Here is a 20,479-nt window from a genome sequence, read left to right on the forward strand (position 1 = left end):
AAATCTGCTGCACCTGACACCCAAATCTGCTGCACCTGACAAACCCAAATCTGCTGCACCTGACAAACCCAAATCTGCTGCACCAGACAAACCCAAATCTGCTGCACCAGACACCCAATTCTGCTGCACCTGACAAACCCAATTCTGCTGCACCTGACAAACCTAAATCTGCTGCACCTGACAAACCCAAATCTGCTGCACCAGACAAACCCAAATCTGCTGCACCAGACAAACCCAAATCTGCTGCACCAGACACCCAATTCTGCTGCACCTGACAAACCCAATTCTGCTGCACCTGACAAACCCAAATCTGCTGCACCTGACAAACCCAAATCTGCTGCACCAGACAAACCCAAATCTGTTGCACCAGACAAACCCAAATCTGCTGCACATGACACCCAATTCTGCTGCACCTGACAAACCCAAATCTGCTGCACCTTACAAACTCAAATCTGCTGCACCTGACACCCAAATCTGCTGCACCTGACAAACCCAAATCTGCTGCACCAGACAAACCCAAATCTGCTGCACCAGACACCCAATTCTGCTGCACCTGACAAACCCAATTCTGCTGCACCTGACAAACCTAAATCTGCTGCACCTGACAAACCCAAATCTGCTGCACCAGACAAACCCAAATCTGCTGCACCAGACACCCAATTCTGCTGCACCTGACAAACCCAATTCTGCTGCACCTGACAAACCCAAATCTGCTGCACCTGACAAACCCAAATCTGCTGCACCAGACAAACCCAAATCTGTTGCCCCAGACAAACCCAAATCTGCTGCACATGACACCCAATTCTGCTGCACCTGACAAACCCAAATCTGCTGTACCTTACAAACTCAAATCTGCTGCACCTGACACCCAAATCTGCTGCACCTGACAAACCCAAATCTGCTGCACCTGACAAACCCAAATCTGCTGCACCAGACAAACCCAAATCTGCTGCACCAGACACCCAATTCTGCTGCACCTGACAAACCCAATTCTGCTGCACCTGACAAACCCAAATCTGCTGCACCTGACAAACCCAAATCTGCTGCACCAGACAAACCCAAATCTGTTGCACCTGACACCCAATTCTGCTGCACCTGACAAACCCAATTCTGCTGCACCTGACAAACCCAAATCTGCTGCACCTGACAAACTCCTCTTGCTACCTCTCACAAGGTAGAGAATGATCGCAGCGGCTCAGCCCCAGTCTGCCGATCACCCCCCATCCTTGCAGCGCTGCAGATGTTGCTGGGGGTCTGTGTGATTCAGTAGCAGCAATCACTGAGAGGGGAGGAGTGTAGGACCCAGCAGAGCCGGGAGCTGCAGGCAGGCAGCGGTGTGTCACTGGGCTGAGGAGGGAGCTGTATCTGGGGAGAGTGGATCCCAGTGATCTGGTCTGTGCCCAGCGCTCCCTGCACGCTGTGCCCCGGATTCCTGCTCTGCAGCCTCTGCTTCCCCACCTGATTGCACAGAAGACATGGATGCAGCAGTGCCGTGAGCTGACAGCTGCCTGGAGCCAGCAGCACATCAGGGCGGAGGTAGAGCCTTCTTTACATTGGATCGTGTGTGGCCGAGCTGGGTGCCCTGGTGGTGGAGGACGCCTGGGGCTGAGCACTGTGGCCTGGGGTCACATCAGGCCTTAGACTTGCAGCACTTTGCAACTTCTGTGCATTGTCTGTGTGGCTGCTCTGTCTGCATTGTAGCTGGGTCACCTCTGCTGTGCAGGTGCAGCAGAGCTGAGTTTGTCACCTCATCATTATATGTGGGAGTATAAGGAGCGGTCTGGCCTCTGCTACATCTGCAGGTTGTGGTTCCTGAATGCTGGGAGGATTGGCAGGAGTTTTTTATGGCCACTTTGGGGCCGGTTTCTCTATACTGTCGCCTTGGAAAGATTTGACTGTCATGAAGCAAATTGTTTAAAATGTCTCTGGGTTTACAATAAATGTCTGTAATCTGAGCGGCGGGTATGATTTATATGTTGGATCCCCCTGCGGTCACAGAAGGGCTCAGAGGTGGGACATGGTGCTATTTTTTTGCTTCCTATGTATCAAGGCTGTGTTCCTGTGACATTTTATGCTCCGACTCTTAGACTTTGAGACATTTATGAGACTTTTTTTTTTTAGGTTTATATTTCACAGTTAAGAAAAAACAAACAGATCTGTCCATAATCGTCAGGTCCTGAAATCTGCGAGGATACTTTTCAGTAAGGGCCGTAACTTTCTGGTCACCGCTGAACGGTGGAGCGAGACGGCAGACCAAAAGCATCTGTGCAACTCGTCTGCGATAAAGATTTTACAGCTACGAATTTGCAGAAACAAAAATGGCCAAACCGCAGAAAAGTTGCAGTAGGTCGCAGTACGACTTCGTGTCCCACAGGACGTCTAGTCCTTGTCCTAGTCTTGGGCTACGCGGTGACTTGCAGATCATGGTGTCGAATTGTTATACTACATCCGATGGCGTCGACACAACCATGTTTCCCACCATGTTGGACTTTCTGGTTTTGCTTCCAAGCCGCACACAACTCGCTCTCCGCGTTGCTCGCGACACCCGACCGGTCGGCGATTTGGCAGTTCGCTTTAACATGTTGCGCAACAGCAATTTTCACTAGCAAAAATATTCGCGCCATTTATTTTTTATTTTTTGCCACTTTTGGTACTTTTGGCATGGCAAATTTAGAGCTGCAATTTTGCCGTTCAAAAAAAAAAAAAATGAGCAAATTGCAATTCAGACTTGACTTGCAACCGGAGTCGGAAAATTCGAGACATTTTGAAACGTGCGACTCTGTTTTGCATTGGCGGTACGTCGCACGGTAGGTCGATGCCGCCGTTCAACACCACGGTCTCAATGTCGTCCTCTTTGCCTTGCAGCAGAATCTCGGCTCTGGAATAGCAGCAAGTTGCACAAGTGGTTTTGGTTGTGCGGCTTGTTAGAGAATTGCTGTTGCGTGGCGCGTCGCCTTGTGGCGCTAGCCTCAACGTCTGTTAGTATATGTGGCCCGCAATGATGGAGTGGGGCATCCTGCACAGTAATATAATACTGACTCCCACGGAATTCCACCATTTTTACTACATCGATTTCATATGGAAGAAGAAAGAGATTGAATATGGAGCATATTGTCCACTGAGCATAGAACTGCTAATACTACGCTTGTGACAGCAGTCTACTTCCATGTTTTTGGGGATGACCCTCTGTATAGTAGAGCACAAAAGTTAGAGATTATACCTCCGATGTATAAGTAGAAGATTTATTGGAAATGAAGGGGAGAGTTACCAGTGTGAGACATGTAGATCAGGAGAGCAGACCTTCAGTCATTACATGTCTCACACTGGTAACTCTCCCTCTCATTTACAATAATCTCAGAGAGATCTATGTCCGGCCCATAGATCTTAATAGCTCATTTCACATATTAAGAAATATGTGGATTTCTCTGGAATAGATAATGAGATTGCAGATAGCAGGGTATCATTTTATCCAACTTCTTATGACCTGCATGCACCTATAGACGGCTCAGGAGGGACGATCCTACTGAAAGGATCCCTTTAAGGATTGGCAGGCTGATCGTATAGTTGTGTTTTCCTGCTTGGTGCCCATTTATGAGCCAGGTCTGAGAGCCAAAAGAGAAACATTTGCCTCCTTTTAAAAACAGGGAACACTGACTTTTGGGTGGCATTTGTATAAGCCCATGCCTTCTCAAACAGGGACATGCCCAAATTTGCTGGGCATGTTTCTGAAAATTCAGGACAGTCCTGGGAAAACGTGCTACCATTGACAGATTCATGGCTGTGAGTGTTGCCCATAAACTTGAAATTATTATTATTTCCTATCCATTGACTTTCCTTAATAAGGCAGTTTTCCGCTTCTCGGCCACAGTTTTTGTTCCTTCAGTACATCTACAATGAAAACAATATTTAATGTAAATTAGCTTCTCAAAGTTTATCCTGTTTTGTGTCTACAACTGCGAAGCTCACGTATGTGTATCCATAGTAACTGAAGTCAATGTTTCTGATCCTCCGTACTAACTGAAGTCAAAGTGTCTGATCCTCCCTGTTCGTCTACAACACATTTAGTATTTAAGTAAGGGAGTAGGGGACCATTAGAAGCGCGTATGACTACAGGACTCGGCCACAAAGCATATAGAAAATCATGGTTTTACTTCCATCATCGTACACAACAAGGTAAAACTGATTTAAGTGCAAACACCCATCTACTCTTTTTAAGTGGACGATTTTATTTAATCAACATTCTGCCAGCACTACAGATGTGGGAACTTCCAGTTCCTCGCTTCACATCATACATCACCCTCCTGCCACTGTTTAATTGTTCTTCCCATTAACTGGATGCTTGTATATCTGAAATACCTGTATGGAGTTTGACAGATAAGGGTACGTTTCCACATTACGTAATCCCTGCGCTTTGGATGGAGCGGAAACCCTGCTCCGCCCAAAGCCCCACCCCCTTCTGTATGCGCGGTGATTCCGGATGTGCTCATTGAACACATCCGTAATCGCCGCAGCGTATCCATAGAGTAAGCAGTTTACCTTGCAGAGACTGAGCGTCTCCGCAAGGTAAACAGACATGCTGCTGTCTAAAAAGACGCTCTGCATGTCCGGTTTAGCGGGTGTGTCACCCACGTAATCGGACGCATAGCGGAGACGGGATTTCATAAAATCCCCTCCACTATGCTGGAACATCTGGCAGAACGCAGCGTTCAATCTGCAGCAAATACTGAATGCTTCCACTACATGGAAACATGCCCTAAGAGTAGGGGCAGAAAGATAAAGACCCACTTCCTGTAGAGGGACAAAGGCGCACCCTCACTTCCTGTAGAGAGACAAAGGCACGCCCTCACTTCCTGTAGAGAGACAAAGGTGCGCCTTGACGTTCTCAAGAGGGGCAAAGGCGTGCCCTCACTTCCTGTAGAGGGACAAAGGCGCACCCTGACTTTCTCGAGGGGCAAAGGCGCACCCTGACTTTCTCGAGGGGCAAAGGCGCGCCCTGACTTTCTCAAGAGGGACAAAGGCGCGCCCTCTGACTTCCTGTAGACTGTAGAGGGACAAAGGCGCGCCCTGACTTCCTGTAGACTGTAGAGGGACAAAGGCGCGCCCTGACTTCCTGTAGACTATAGAGGGACAAAGGTGCGCCCTGACTTCGTGTAGAGGGACAAAGGCGCGCCCTGACTTTCTGTAGAGGGACAAGGGCGCTCCCTGAATGCTTTTAGAGCAGTGTTCGCCAACTCCGGTCCTCAAGAGCCACCAACAGGTCATGTTTTCAGGATTTCCTTAGTATTGCACAGGTGATAATTGCATCACCTGCATCGGCAGGAATTCCGTCACCTGTGAAATACTAAGGAAATCCTGAAAACATGACCTGCAATGATGAACTTGAAAAATGTATGCACCCCTCCTGTAAAGCCTGCACCTTATGCCAATATATGATTGTGCAGTGCTGGTGGGGGCACCATGGCGTGTTCAGTGTAGCCCCAATATAACCTGTAAAATATTTCATATCTTGTCCTTTTCATGCCTCATGCTGGGAGTTATAGATCCACATCTGCTGAGTATGTGGGCTGTAGGCATCTGTAAGGCATGCTAAGACTGGACGCCAGAAGTCCGCGTGCCGGGCTGATGCCCTAGTTGTGTCTTAGCAGGATGATCGCCCTCCGTGCACCCTGTCACTATATACTGTATCCGCTTTTCAGGACTCAGATCAAGAATTACTTTTAGGGACACAAGATATGCGCTGTGGACTTGTTTCTTCCCTTGTGAGCCCAGCTCACCAGTGCAGGTTATACTCCTATAATGGCAGCTACAGCGCCTTCATTACCAGTGTCAGCGCAGTGCTCCTTCTTACCAATACTATGGCACTGTGCCACCCATACACAGCGCTGGCAGAAAGCCCCTGGACAAGCAGTGCTGCCATTGGCTCTGTTATAGTAGCTGTAACTCAGTCCATTATTCTGTGCTCTTTAATAACAAATTCATAAAGGAATTGAAGCAAAGTTTTTCTGACACATGGTGCCAAATCCCCTGCTGTCCTAACAGTCAGAGCTGGAGGGATTGTCCAGCAGAACATAAATATGTTGCATTGTGTTTGAAATCTTATGCAATGGCAAGTTCTAATATTCACTGCTCTAAAAAATAAAGGGAACACTAAAATACCACATCCTAGATCTCTCTGAATGAAATATTCCAGTTGCAAGTTTTTATTCATTGCATAGTTGAATGTGTTCAGGACAATAAAACATAACAATTATCAATGTAAATCAAAATGAATATTCCATGGAGGTCTGGATTTGGAATGATACTCAAAATCAAAGTGGAAAATCAAATTACAGGCTGATCAACTTCAACTTCAGTGGAAATGCCTCATGACAAGGAAAAGATGCTCAGTATTGTGTGTGGCCTCCACGTGCCTGTATGACCTCCCTTCTGTACAATGCCTGGGCATGCTCCTGATGAGTTGGCGGATGTTCTCCTGAGGGATCTCCTCCCAGATCTGGACTAAAGCATCCGCCAACTCCTGGACAGTCTGTGGTGCAATGTGACAGTGGTGGATGGAGCGAGACATGATGTCCCAGATGTGCTCAATTGGATTCAGGTCTGGGGGACGGGCGGGCCAGTCCATAGCTTCAATGCCTTTATCTTGCAGGAACTGCTGACACACTCCAGTCACATGAGGTCTGGCATTGTCCTGCATGAGAAACCCAGGGCCAACGGCACCAGCATATGGTCTCACAAGGGGTCTGAGGATCTCATCTCGGTACCTAATGGCAGTCAGGCTACCTCTGGTGAGCACATGGAGGGCTGTGCGGCCCTCCAAAGAAATGCCACCCCACACCATTACTGACCCACTGCCAAACCAGTCATGCTGATGGATGTTGCAGGCAGCAGATCGCTCTTCATGGCATCTCCAGACTCTGTCACGTCTGTCATATGTTCTCAGTGTGAACCTGCTCTCATCTGTGAAGAGCACACGGCGCCAGTAGCGAATTTGCCAATCCTGGTGTTCAGTGGCAAATGCCAAGCATCCTGAACGGTGTTGGGCTGTGAGCACAACCCCCATCTGTGGACGTTGGGCACTCAGACCATTCTCATGAAGTCGGTTTCTAACCGTTTGTGCAGACACATGCACATTTGTGGCCTGCTGGAGGTCATTTTGCAGGGCTCTTTTAGTGCTCCTCCTGTTCCTCCTTGCACAAAGGTGGAGGTAGCGGTCCTGCTGCTGGGTTGTTGCCCTCCTACGGCCCCCTCCACGTCTCCTGGTGTACTGGCCTGTCTCCTGGTAGCGCCTCAAGCCTCTGGACACTACACTGACAGACACAGCAAACCTTCTTGCCACAGCTCGCATTGATGTGTCATCCTGGATGAGCTGCACTACCTGAGCCACTTGTGTGGGTTGTAGAGTCCATCTCATGCTACCACGAGTGTGAAAGCACAACCAATATTCAAAAGTGACCAAAACAGCCAGAAAGCATTGGTACTGAGATGTGGTCTGTGGTCCCCACCTGCAGAACCACTCCTTTATTGAGGGTGTCTTGATAATTGCCAATAATTTCCATCTGTTGTCTATTCCATTTGCACAACAGCATGTGAAATTGATTGTCAATCAGTGTTGCTTCCTAAGTGGACAGTTTGATTTCACAAAAGTTTGATTTACTTGGAGTTATATTCTGTTGTTTAAGTGTTCCCTCTATTTTTTTGAGCAGTGTACTTACTTCAGTGTGCCCAGATATGCATTTTTTGTGACCCTCTTATTACCCTGAGAGCTGGCATGGAATGAGGCTTCCCGACTGACTCATTTTAAAGGGAATTTGTCAGGTTTTTGTTATGTAATCTGAGGAGAGCATGATGTCGGGGAGGAGATACAGATTTCAGTGATGTTCCACTTATTAGGCTGGGTGCTGTTGTTTCCATACTGTGAATGTTTTATCCCTAGGAGATTATCACTGCCTGGACCACAGTGCACATGAGCTCTAGTCTGACTACACCCCGTTCTCTAATTGGCAGCTCACTGTCAATAGACAGTGTACCCAGAGAGCCTGATGTGGGTGGGATTAGTTTCTGAGCTCTGCTACATTTAAAAACTCTTATTGTGTCAGAACTGCTGCACCTAGTAGACTAAGTGATACATCATTCGTATCAGAGTCTCTTTTCCTACACTGTGCTGCTCTTAGATGAGGTAGCAAAAACCTGCTGACAGATTCCCTTTAATTGCTAAGCCAGCCCCCTTCTCTCTCTATGCATTAGCTGTGACAGAGAATGGGACTGGCTTAGCTATTGCAATAAGACGATCAAGTGGCTTTGTTAATTCCACTTGGATCCAAGATGTCTTAAAGGCTCCAAATTTGGGGGTTATTAGTCCAAGCAGCAGACCATGTTGGAACATGTGATTCTACAGGTTACTTAAAGAGAACCCGTCGCTTGCTATAAATATGTAATTTTTTTACCTGCTGTAAATGACTCTGTTTTCCTGAATGTGGTGTTACTCTACCTTTTATTCCTGCTCCTCTCTGTTCCTGAGCTATGGTTCCGTTTTCCTTGTATGTAAATTTCGTCTTTTTAATTATGTGGGCGTCGTCATCAGCTCTTCTCTGGGCGAGTCTTCTTGAAGATCTCACCCACTTGGCTAACAAGACTGGATTTATATACAGTGAAAAGGTGGTGGTATCTCAGGAACAGAGAGGTGCAGGAAGAAGAGGAAAACCACACTGGATTCAGAACAGCGGCATTTACACCAGATTAGAAAAAAAATACCTATTTATGGTAAGTGACCGGTCCCTTTATTCTTAATTTGTAAGGACTTCATATTCACTGTGTGCAGTGGTAATGGTGCGGTTATCCAACCCCTATTCACTCACTAAAGAAGCTGACCTCCAGACCCTCATTAGTCAGCATGTGGCCAGGGCCAGGGAAATATAGATAATTATTCCATCTGGCTTCCAGAGGTTTTTCTATTTTTTATAATCAGTTTATTCCTAAATGGGTTTTTCCTGTGGATTACACCAAGGCTGCGGCTACTCGTAAGGCAGACGTCTGTCTCTGGGTGCATTACCCAAAGTGCTCTCATATCCCAGAAACCGTCAGTTTTTTGTTTAACTCTGTATTTGTAGAGAAAAAAATGGTACAGATTATAAATATATAGATTTTTATTTTTGTGTGTAGAGAAACAGTGGTGTATATATATATATATATATATTCTGTAGCACTTTCATATAACTTTTTTTTAATGCATTTTTGCCTTTTGTGTGTGTGTGTGTGTGTGTGTGTAGAAAACCAGTGGTGTAGCTATATATATATATATATATATATATATATATATATATATATATATATATATATATATATATATACTGTGTGTGTGTGTGTGTGTGTGTGTGTGTGTGTATATATATATATATATATATATACTAGCTGGAGAGCCTGGCGCTGCCCGGGCATAGTAACTAACTGTAATTAGTTATAGCAAATTATAATTGACCTCCATCCCATAGTCCCGTGCCCATATACCCATCATACATATCCTCCATCCTATAGTCCCGTGCCCATATACCCATCATACATATTCTCCATCCCATAGTCCCGTGCCCATATACCCGTCATACATATCCTCCATCCCATAGTCCCGTGCCCATATACCCATCATACATATCCGCCATCCCATAGTCCCGTGCCCATATACCCATCACACATATTCTCCATCCCATAGTCCCGTGCCCATATACCCGTCATACATATCCTCCATCCCATAGTCCCGTGCCCATATACCCGTCATACATATCCTCCATCCCATAGTCCCGTGCCCATATACCCATCATCCATATCCGCCATCCCATAGTCCCGTGCCCATATACCCATCACACATCCTGCATTCCATAGTCCCATGCCCATATACCCATCATACATATCCTCCATCCCATAGTCCCGTGCCCATATACCCATCATACATATCCTCCATCCCATAGTCCAGTGCCCATATACCCATCACACATCCTCCATCCCACAGTCAACCATTATGACATCATAATGAGGGGCGGGGCTTGATACACACACACTTTTTCCCAATTATGTAGATAGGGGCAAAATTGGTGAATTGGAACGCGCGGGGTTAAAATTTTGCCTCACAACATAGCCTAGGACACTCTTGGGGTCAAGACGTGTGACTGTGCCTAATTTTGTGGCTGTAGCTGCGACGGTGCGGATGCCAATCCCGGACATACATACATACATACATACATACACACACTTGAGCTTTATATATTAGATATATACATATATACACTGTATATATAAACCTGAATGTGTGTGTGTGTATCACCAACCAATCACAAAGCATCTCTCATTTCACCAGAGCTGGTTAACAGTAGCTGAGCTGTGATTGGTTTCTATGAACAACTGTTTTCCCACTTGACGTCACCTCAGCAGACACTGACATGGTGGGAGAAATCTAGTATCCCTGGGAACATAAGCTCCCAGCCATCCTCCGCCCCCCTGAAAGGAGCAGAGATCACATGACAGAAATTAATCCCCCCTCCTTGCCCATATCCCCATCACACATCCTCCATCCCGTAGGCACATCTTCCCTCTTAAAGGGATCATTGGTATGGAAGTCAGAGCAAATCCATCCAGCGCTATGGTTCTGACCCCAGGGTCTCTTAAAGGGATCATTGGTATGGAATTTAGGGTAAATCCTCTCTGCGCTTTGGTACTGACCCCAGGCCTTTCTTAAAGGGATCTCCGGTATGGAAGTCACGGCAAATCCATCCAGCGCTTTAATTCTGACCCCAGGCGTCTCTTAAAGGGATCCCCGGTATGAAAGTCAGGGCAATTGCCTTAAAATGCTCTGGTACTGACCCCAGACTCTCTTAAAGGGATCATTGGTATGGAAGTCAGGGCAAATCCACTCAGCGCTCTGGTTCTGATGCCAGGCCTCTCTTAAAGGGATCCCCGGTATGGAAGTTAGGACCGTTCCACTCAGCGCTCTGGTTCTGACTCCAGGATGATGGGATGATGTGAGATATTAGGAGTAGTAGTCCAGTAGCTCTGGCTGACTGGATGATGTGGGATATTATAGTGAATGTGGCTATGCAGAATGGGCGGGGCTCTACACTCAGCTTTATATATATATATATATATATATATAATCATTATAATTTGTTATCGTAGAGTTGGAAGCGACCTCCTGGGCCATCTGGTCCAACCCCCTGCTCAAAGCAGGATTCGCTAAATCATCCCAGACAGATGTCCGTCCAGCCTCTGTTTGAAGACTTCCATTGAAGGAGAACTCACCACTTCTCGTGGCAGCCTGTTCCACTCATTGATCACTCTAACTGTCAAAAAGTTTTTTCTAATATCTAATCTGTGTCTCCTCCCATTCAGTTTCATCCCATTGCTTCTAGTCTTACCTTGTGCAAATGAGAATAAAGTTGATCCTTCTACAATGTGACAGCCCTTGAGATATTTGTAGACAGCTATTAAGTCTCCTCTCAGTCTTCTCTTTTGCAAACTAAACATTCCCAAATCCTGCAACCTTTCCTCATAAGACAGGGTTTGCAGACCGGTCACCATTCTGGTCGCTCTTTTCTGAACTTGCTCCAGTTTGTTGATGTCTTTTTTAAAATGTGGCGCCCAAAACTGGACACAGTATTCCAGATGAGGTCTGACCAAAGAGGAGTAGAGGGCAATAATGACGTCACGTGATCTAGACTGTATGCTTCTGTTAATACATCCTAGAATTGCATTTGTCTTTTTTGCTGCTGCATCACACTGTTGACTCATATTCAGTCTGTGATCTATTAGTATACCCAAGTCTTTTTCACATGTGCTGTTGCTTAGCCCTATTCCTCCCATTCTGTATATGCTTTTTTCATTTTTATTTCCCAGATGTAGTACTTTGCATTTTTCCCTGTTAAAAACCATTCTGTTCTTATAACTAACCGTAGTTAGTTACTATACCCGAGCAGCGCCGGGCTCATATATATATATATATATATATATATATATATGTGTGTGTGTGTGTGAATATGGATTTATTTAGCTACATCACCGGTTTTCTACACACAAAAATGCCAAAAAAAAGATGCTGCAGATTATTTATATATATATATATATATATATATATATATTTATTTATAAATAATCTGTAGCATTTTTTATATATCATTTTTTTTTTTTTTTTCATTTTTGCGTGTAGAAAACCAATGGTGTAGCTATAAGTTTCTGCAAAGGTGCAATTCCCAGTGGGTTTTAGTGTGGGGAAAAGGTGTCCTATAAGTTTCCAATCCCATATCCAACAGTCAAGACCCCCAACCACCCGCAGCCCTGAGAAAAGAGGGTACATGACTGTGGATGGGGAGACCTATAAGGCATGACTGCAGTTTTGTTTGTGTAGCTGTGTAGATTTTAACCCCACTTGCTCCCAGAGCTTGATGTCTTGATGATACCACTGGTTCACGCTTATTTTAGACTGATTTATCTTATAATCCAGGTAAGGTGTGATGTCATCACGTACAGTGACATCATTGGCAGTTAGACGTTATGTCTATATCCTTTATGGTCCATTCATATAGGTTTAATACTCAGTGTCTGTAGGAGGCTGTAAAGCAGTTATTGTATTGTTTTCACTGTAGACTAGTGTCCCTACCTTTGCTGATTGCCAGCAGGGTAAGCACAAGGTTCTCATCATAGTAAAGTATCATAATCCCCCGAACCCTGTCACAGGCAGTCACTCATATGCTGTCCTGATAATCATTATTCTTAAGATTTCCAGGTCTGTAAATGTCACTTGTCGTATTGCGCCTGATGGTTGAGTCATTAGGGGGTCATCTATTCCCTAGGATTGCAGTGACGGAGCACCGGCGCGATCTCATGCGACACTTTACTATTATTTTACATGAAATGTTACAGACAGAATAATTGCACATTGAGTGATGAAAATATATTATATCGGATTTAAAGGTTATTGCCATGACATTCTCCAAACAGATCTAGGTACATAGTGTGCTCCCTGGTATGAGGGAAAGAACAATGCCCTATAGGAAAAAGTATATAAAAAGAATAATCATCGGATTAGAAGCCAGTGATAGAGCAGTTATATTCTTGTACATAGGGGGCAGTATTATAGTAGTTATATTCTTGTACATAGGGGGCAGTATTATAGTAGTTATATTCTTGTACATAGGGGGCAGTATTATAGTAGTTATATTCTTGTACATAGGGGCAGTATTATAGTAGTTATATTCTTGTACATATGAGGCAGTAATATAGTAGTTATATTCTTGTACATAGGAGGCAGTATTATAGTAGTTATATTCTTGTACATAGTGGCAGTATTATAGTAGTTATATTCTTGTACATAGGGGCAGTATTATAGTAGTTATATTCTTGTACATAGGGGCAGTGTTATAGTAGTTATATTCTTGTACATAGGGGCAGTGTTATAGTAGTTATATTCTTGTACATAGGAGCAGTATTATAGTAGTTATATTCTTGTACATAGTGGCAGTATTATAGTGGTTATATTCTTGTACATAGGGGGCAGTATTATAGTAGTTATTGTACGTGTGGCAGTGTTATAGTAGTTATATTCTTGTACATAGGAGCAGTATTATAGTAGTTATATTCTTGTACATAGGGGCAGTATTATAGTAGTTATATTGTTGTACATAGGGGGCAGTATTATAGTAGTTATATTGTTGTACGTGGGGCAGTGTTATAGTAGTTATATTCTTGTACATAGGTGCAGTATTATAGTAGTTATACTCTTGTACATAGGAGCAGTATTATAGTAGTTATATTCTTGTACATAGGGGCAGTATTATAGTGGTTATATTCTTGTATATAGGAGCATTATTATAGTAGTTATATTCTTGTATATAGTGGCAGTATTATAGTAGTTATATTCTTGTACATAGTGGCAGTATTATAGTAGTTATAATCTTGTACATAAGGATAAGTATTATAGTAGTTGTATTCTTGTACATAGGGGCAGTATTATAGTAGTTAGATTCTTGTACATAGGGGCAGTATTATAGTAGTTATATTCTTGTACATAGGAGCAGTATTATAGTAGTTATATTCTTGTACATAGGGGGCAGTATTATACTAGTTATATTCTTGTATATAGGGGAAGTATTATAGTAGTTATATTCTTGTACATAGGAGCATTATTATAGTAGTTATATTCTTGTACATAGTGGCAGTATTATAGTAGTTATAATCTTGTACATAAGGATAAGTATTATAGTAGTTGTATTCTTGTACATAGGGGCAGTATTATAGTAGTTAGATTCTTGTACATAGGGGCAGTATTATAGTAGTTATATTCTTGTACATAGGAGCAGTATTATAGTAGTTATATTCTTGTACATAGGGGGCAGTATTATACTAGTTATATTCTTGTATATAGGGGAAGTATTATAGTAGTTGTATTCTTGCACATAGGGGCAGTATTATAGTACTTATATTCTTGTACATAGGGGCAGTATTGTAGTAGTTATACTCTTGCACATAGGGGCAGTATTATAGTAGTTATATTCTTGTATATATGAGCAGTATTATAGTAGTTATATTCTTGTACATAGGAGCAGTATTATAGTAGTTATATTCTTGTATATAGGAGCAGTATTATAGTAGTTATATTCTTGTATATAGGAGCAGTATTATAGTAGTTATATTCTTGTACATAGGAGGCAGTATTATAGTAGTTATATTCTTGTACATAGGGGCAGTATTATAGTAGTTATATTTTTGTACACAGGGATGCATGGTTTCTACAGTGGCATAAAGCCTTCAGTAATAAACTGGTAATGCTTCTAATGTACTCAAGATGGAAAACTCAAATTACTTAAGAGCATTGAGTAGCAATTTTGTTGCATGAATGGGACTGTTTTTATATCTTTATTGCACACACTTCCTTAAAACAATATACAGGATTTCTTTACCAATTTGAGTAAAAATTGTAACACATAACATCTGCACTGAAATAAGGTGATAGCTGACCTAACACTTCTCACTTCTGAAGTATGCAATGTGTGATATCTTCTGTATATTCTTGTAGGAAAGTATCTGGAAAGGCGATACATAAGATATGATTGTGTTTGTTCACTGTTACCTTGCAGCATCTGCATGGACGCTAGTATGTTTCCATTCACTGTCAGCAAGGAGATATTTTTAAAATAACCATAATGAAAGTTCCTGACTTTCATTCGATAGTATTTCAGCTTTGATGCATAAATCCAGAATACGTACTTGAGAAGCTCCTATACCTAGTTCTATCCAGAAGTACAGTAGAAATGTAAATTCTTTGCTGAGCAGACATCTCGTACTTCGCAGCTGGCGAGGTGACGAGTTCTATGGCAGACACTTCCCCTATGTGAGTTCTTGGAGCTTTCATGTTTTAAAAAGAAGAAAGTTTAATATTCATAAACCTACTTAATGTAAGCTAATCACGAAAAGAAAAATCTTCCATCAAAGCCTCCGTGCGATTATAAGACAAAATGTTTGAAAATTGAAGATGAAATGCAGACTCGGGGTGGCAGGAAAGAAGCAGCAGTGTGCGATAGTTAATGCTAACTTCATTATTTTGTATCCAGTTTAGTTTTATCCGTCATATCTGTTTTTCTTATTAGCCTGACACAGTTCAGCTGCTGAAGCCGTAGGCTGGTGCTATTTCATTGAAGAACGATTATGGAACAGAGATGCTTTTGCTCAGAAAATGTTTAGGCTGCCTCTGAAAATAGTCACTGGTTACTAAGAATACAAGAATGACTAATATTGCTCAGTACTGCAATATAATGTCCTATATCCTGCAGTTTTCTAGTGTTAATCTCACTCCAGTGCTGGATTCACAGCAACACTACTCAGTACTGCTGTATAATGTCCTCCATGCTGCTGCTTTCTAGTGTTTCTTACACCGATGCTGTATTCACCTCTACACTGCTTAGTGTATGCTTTAAAATCTCTATCGTGTTCATGGTTTCTAGTGTTTTATGTCACCCCTGTGCTGGTTTCACAGTTACACTGCTCAGTACTGCTGTATAATGTCCTGCATACTGCTGCTTTCTAGTGTTTATCTCACATTGAGGCTGGATTCACCACTACAGTGCCAAGTAATGCTGTATCATGTCCATCATGTTACTGTTTTCTAGTGTTAATCTCGCAGCAGTGCTAGTTTCACAGTTATACTGCTCAGTAGTACTGCACAATGTACTCCATGCTTGACACAGTTTAGCTGCTGAAGCCATAGGCTGCTGCTGTTTCATCAAAACGTGATTATGGAGCAGAAATGATTTGGATATGGCTCAGAAAATGTTTAGGCTGTCTCTGAATTATAGTCACTGGTTACTAAGAATACAAGAATGACTAATATTGCTCAGTACTGCTGTGTAACGTCCTCCATGCTGCTGCTTTCTAGTGTTTTTCTCAAACCAATGCTGGATTCACATTTACACTGCTCAGTTCTGCTGTATAATGTCCTCCATGTTGCTTCCGAATATGCACTACATAGATGCATGAAAGTAGGAATCCTTCACGTCTCTATGAAGTATATGGAAAATACAAGATATACTAATGTTAGAACAGCAGTGCTTTATAATGTCTCCCATGCTGCTGCTGCTTGGGCTACAAACATGCAGGAGAGCAGGAATCACTCATGTGTCTGTATGACGTCTATGGGAGACCACAAATGTTTAGACTCTCTCTAAATTGTGTTCACTGGTTACTAAGACAATAGAAACAACTAATATTGTCCAAAGACCCTTTCTTGCTGGGTGATAATTGGAAATGAGCATTCTTAAGCCAATCACTGTCTTGTGGAATCATGCCAGCAATCCGCTATGAATGAGCAAAATGCTTGCTCCTTGGCTGCTTAAATCATTTGTACAAGCTCAAAAATTATTGTTGTCTGCAGCACATTGCTGTATGGGCACCGCATGATCATAATAAAGGGAAAGGCAGCCCAAACCAAGAGTAGGGCTGCAATCAGGCAGCCAGGTATATGTTGGCACGTCTCAAAGAAAACCCAGTTAAGGCTATGTTCATGCATTACAATTTTTTCATACCAGGATGGGAATAGGGGTCATGCATACCAGGATAGAGATGAGGGGGTCATGCATACCAGGATAGGGATGATGGGGCCATGTATACCAGGATAGGGATGATGGGGTCATGCATACCAGGATAGGGATGAGGGGGGCCATGCATGCCAGGGTGGGGATGAGGGGGCCATGCATACCAGGATAGGGATGAGGGGGTCATGCATACCAGGATAGGGATGAGGGGGGCCATGCATGCCAGGGTGGGGATGGGGGCCATGCATACCTGGATAAGGATGAAGGGCCATACATACTAGGATGAGTATAGGGGTCATGCATACTAGGATAGGGATAAGGAGGCCATGTATACCAGGATAAGTATGAGGGGGCCATGTATACCTGGATAGGGATGATGGGGCCATGTATACCAGGATAGGGATGATGGGGGCCATGTATACCTGGATAGGGATGAGAGGGCCATGTATACCTGGATAGGGATGAGAGGGCCATGTATACCACGATAGGGATGATGGGGCCATGCATACCAGGATAGGGATGATGGGGCCATGTATACCAGGATAGGGATGATGGGGTCATGCATACCAGGATAGGGATGAGGGGGGCCATGCATGCCAGGGTGGGGATGGGGGCCATACATACCTGGATAAGGATGAAGGGCCATACATACTAGGATGAGTATAGGGGTCATGCATACCAGGATAGGGATAAGGAGGCCATGTATACCAGGATAAGGATGAGGGGGCCATGTATACCTGGATAGGGATGATGGGGCCATGTATACCAGGATAGGGATGATGTTGCCATGCATACCTGGATAGGGATGACGGGGCCATGCATACCTGGATAGGGATGACGGGACCATGCATACCTGGATAGGGATGATAGGGCCATGCATACCAGTATAGGGATGATGGGGCCATGTATACCAGGATGGGGAGGACAGGACAATGTATTCCTGGGGTTGGGACATATATATAGCAGGATTGGGGATAGTAGTACAGAATTGACCACATATTTTGCTTCAATTTTTTTTCTATTTTCCACCTCTAAAACCTAGGTGTGTCTTATAGTCTTATGGTCTAGTGCGTTTTAAAGTCCGGAAAATACGGTAATCACTTCCAATAACCATGAACAAGCTTCTTACACATCTCAACTGAAATTTTGGACCACACTTTTGCAAACTGCTCCAGGTCACTAATATTTGAAAGCGTCTTCTCCCAAAAGCAATTTTAAGATCTCTCCACAGGTGCTCAATGATATTTAGATCTGGACTCATTGCTGCCACTTCAGAACACTTCAGCACTTTGTTTCCATCCATTTCTGGGTGCTTCTTGAAGTATGTTTGGGTTCATTTTTGTGCTGGAAGACCCATGACCTAGGATGCAAACTCAGCTTTCTGACGCTGGGCAGTACAATGAGACCAAAAAACTATTGGTAATCCTCAGGTTTCGTGATGACTTGCACACAGTCAAGGCACCCAATGCCAGACTCAGAAAAACAACCCCAAAACATATTTGATCCTCCACCATATTTAGCTGTAGGTACTGAGTTCTTTTCTTTGTAGGCCTCATTCCGTTTTTGGTAAACAGTAGATTGATGTTCTTTACAAAAGAAGCTCTATCTTGGTCTCATCCGTCCACAAAATGCTTTCCCAGAAGCATTTTGGATTACTTGCGTACATTTTTTGGCAAACTCCAGTCTAGCTTATTTATGTCTCTGTGTCAGCAGTGGGGTCCTCCTGGGTGTCATGCCATAGCATTTCATTTCATTCAAATATCAATGGATAGTGATAGCCGACATTGCTGCTCTGAGCCTGCAGGACAGTTTTAATTTATTTGGACCTTGATTGGGGCTTCTTATCCACCATGTGGACTATCCTGCGTTGCAACCTTTCATCAAATTTTCTCTGCTGTCCATGTCCAGGGAGATTAGCTACAGTGCCTTGGGACAAAGGAACATCAAGATCTCTGGAGATGGACTTATAACCTTGAAATTGTTGATGTTTTTCAATAATTTTGGTTCTCAAGTCCTCAGACAATTCTCTTTCTGTTCTCTATGCCCAACAATTTTGTCCAGCCCATTGTGAGAAATGATGTCCAATTTCACTTTTTTCTGTTTTTTTTTTTTTTATTGTTCCATTACATACAACATAAACATGTGTATAACAAATCTCGTGTAATTACAATAATTTTCTGGGAGAAGTACTTTTTTTCTGGAACAATTTAAAGGGTGTCAACACTTTCAGACATGACTGTATAGAATTTTTTGGATGGGAAAAACACTTCCTATTAGAGTACTAGCGTTGTGGATAAGATTTTATGCAACCTCTGAAATCTCATCCACGTGCTATTGAGAAAATTCTCAGCCTGTCAATTTTAATTTTATTTTTCACAGGTATTTTTCCGTTTTCAATGCCGTGAATAAAATCTGTTGGAAAATTCTCAGTATATGTGACCTTACATGCATGTACTCCTAATATTAGCCTTTTGTTATCATGACCTTAAGCATGTTAATTGGGGAGCAGGGATAGCTGAAGACCCATAATTGCTATGTTTTCTCGGTAACTACAAAATAAGTAACATTGCAATCATCTTCTGTTATGTGAGCCATTATCTGGAAATTGCAGAGGAATTAATTGTAGATTACACTGACAACTTATATATGTATATGTAAGGTAATATTTTTATAGGTAATTTACTTCTGTAGTGCCCACTGTGGGTGTTGGGGAACACTCGCTTGGCAGCGGATTAACGTAGTCAAGCACAGGTTTTTCTTACAAAACAGTCCGTACGGTTTATTTAAACCTCTCAAACCGCACCGTAAGCCAGGTTTCACATCACCGGCTTACACATACTTCATCACGTGTGGCATTTTAAGGGTGTGTGCAGACGCTGCGGAATCCGCTGCGGATTCATCCGCGCGGATTTTGCAAAAACCGCAGATAAAACCGCAGGTCAAAATACCTGCGGTTTATCTGCGGTTTAGCCTGCGGTTTGGTCCTGCGGTTTCACCATCTCCACAATGGTGGAGATAGGAAACCGCTGCGGATTCCGCAGAAAGAATTGACATGTCAATTCTTTCTGCGGTTTCAAAACCGCAGGAAAACCGTGCGGATAAATCTGCACCATCTACACAGCGGTTTTTGGTTACCATTCATTTGAATGGTACTGTACACCGCAGCTAAAACTGCTGCGGGTCCGCAGCGGCCAAAACCTCTGCGGAACCGCAGTGGAATCCGCAGCGTGTGCACAAAGCCTAAAGCATTCACTAGTCACGCCGGACTCTGTCCAGTCACCGGGTGACCGAACAGTTCTGTAACAGAACATTGTCAATGCACAAAGTTCTTTCCCCATACCCGGGGTTACCTCTCAGGAGCTCCTGCTCCAGAGGCTGACTCCTCGTCACTCCAAGGTCCTTAACAGGACAGCGTC

General features: G+C 43.4%; 1 protein-coding gene across 4 annotated transcripts in view; it reads left to right on the top strand.

Moving 5' to 3' along the window:
- Positions 1-1,308: 1,308 nt before the first annotated feature.
- RAB27B (RAB27B, member RAS oncogene family) overlaps positions 1,309-20,479 on the top strand; it is a 294,567-nt gene continuing 275,396 nt past the window's right edge. For all 4 annotated transcript variants that reach the window (XM_073543827.1, XM_073543830.1, XM_073543828.1 and 1 more), the window contains exon 1: positions 1,309-1,536. The gene's annotated coding sequence lies outside the window, so the exon portion shown is untranslated. The remainder of the gene's footprint in view (positions 1,537-20,479) is intronic.

This window comes from Dendrobates tinctorius, unplaced genomic scaffold (genome assembly GCF_039654945.1).
Source record: "Dendrobates tinctorius isolate UK_male_01 unplaced genomic scaffold, ASM3965494v1 ptg000135l, whole genome shotgun sequence".
Classification (NCBI taxonomy): domain Eukaryota; kingdom Metazoa; phylum Chordata; class Amphibia; order Anura; family Dendrobatidae; genus Dendrobates; species Dendrobates tinctorius.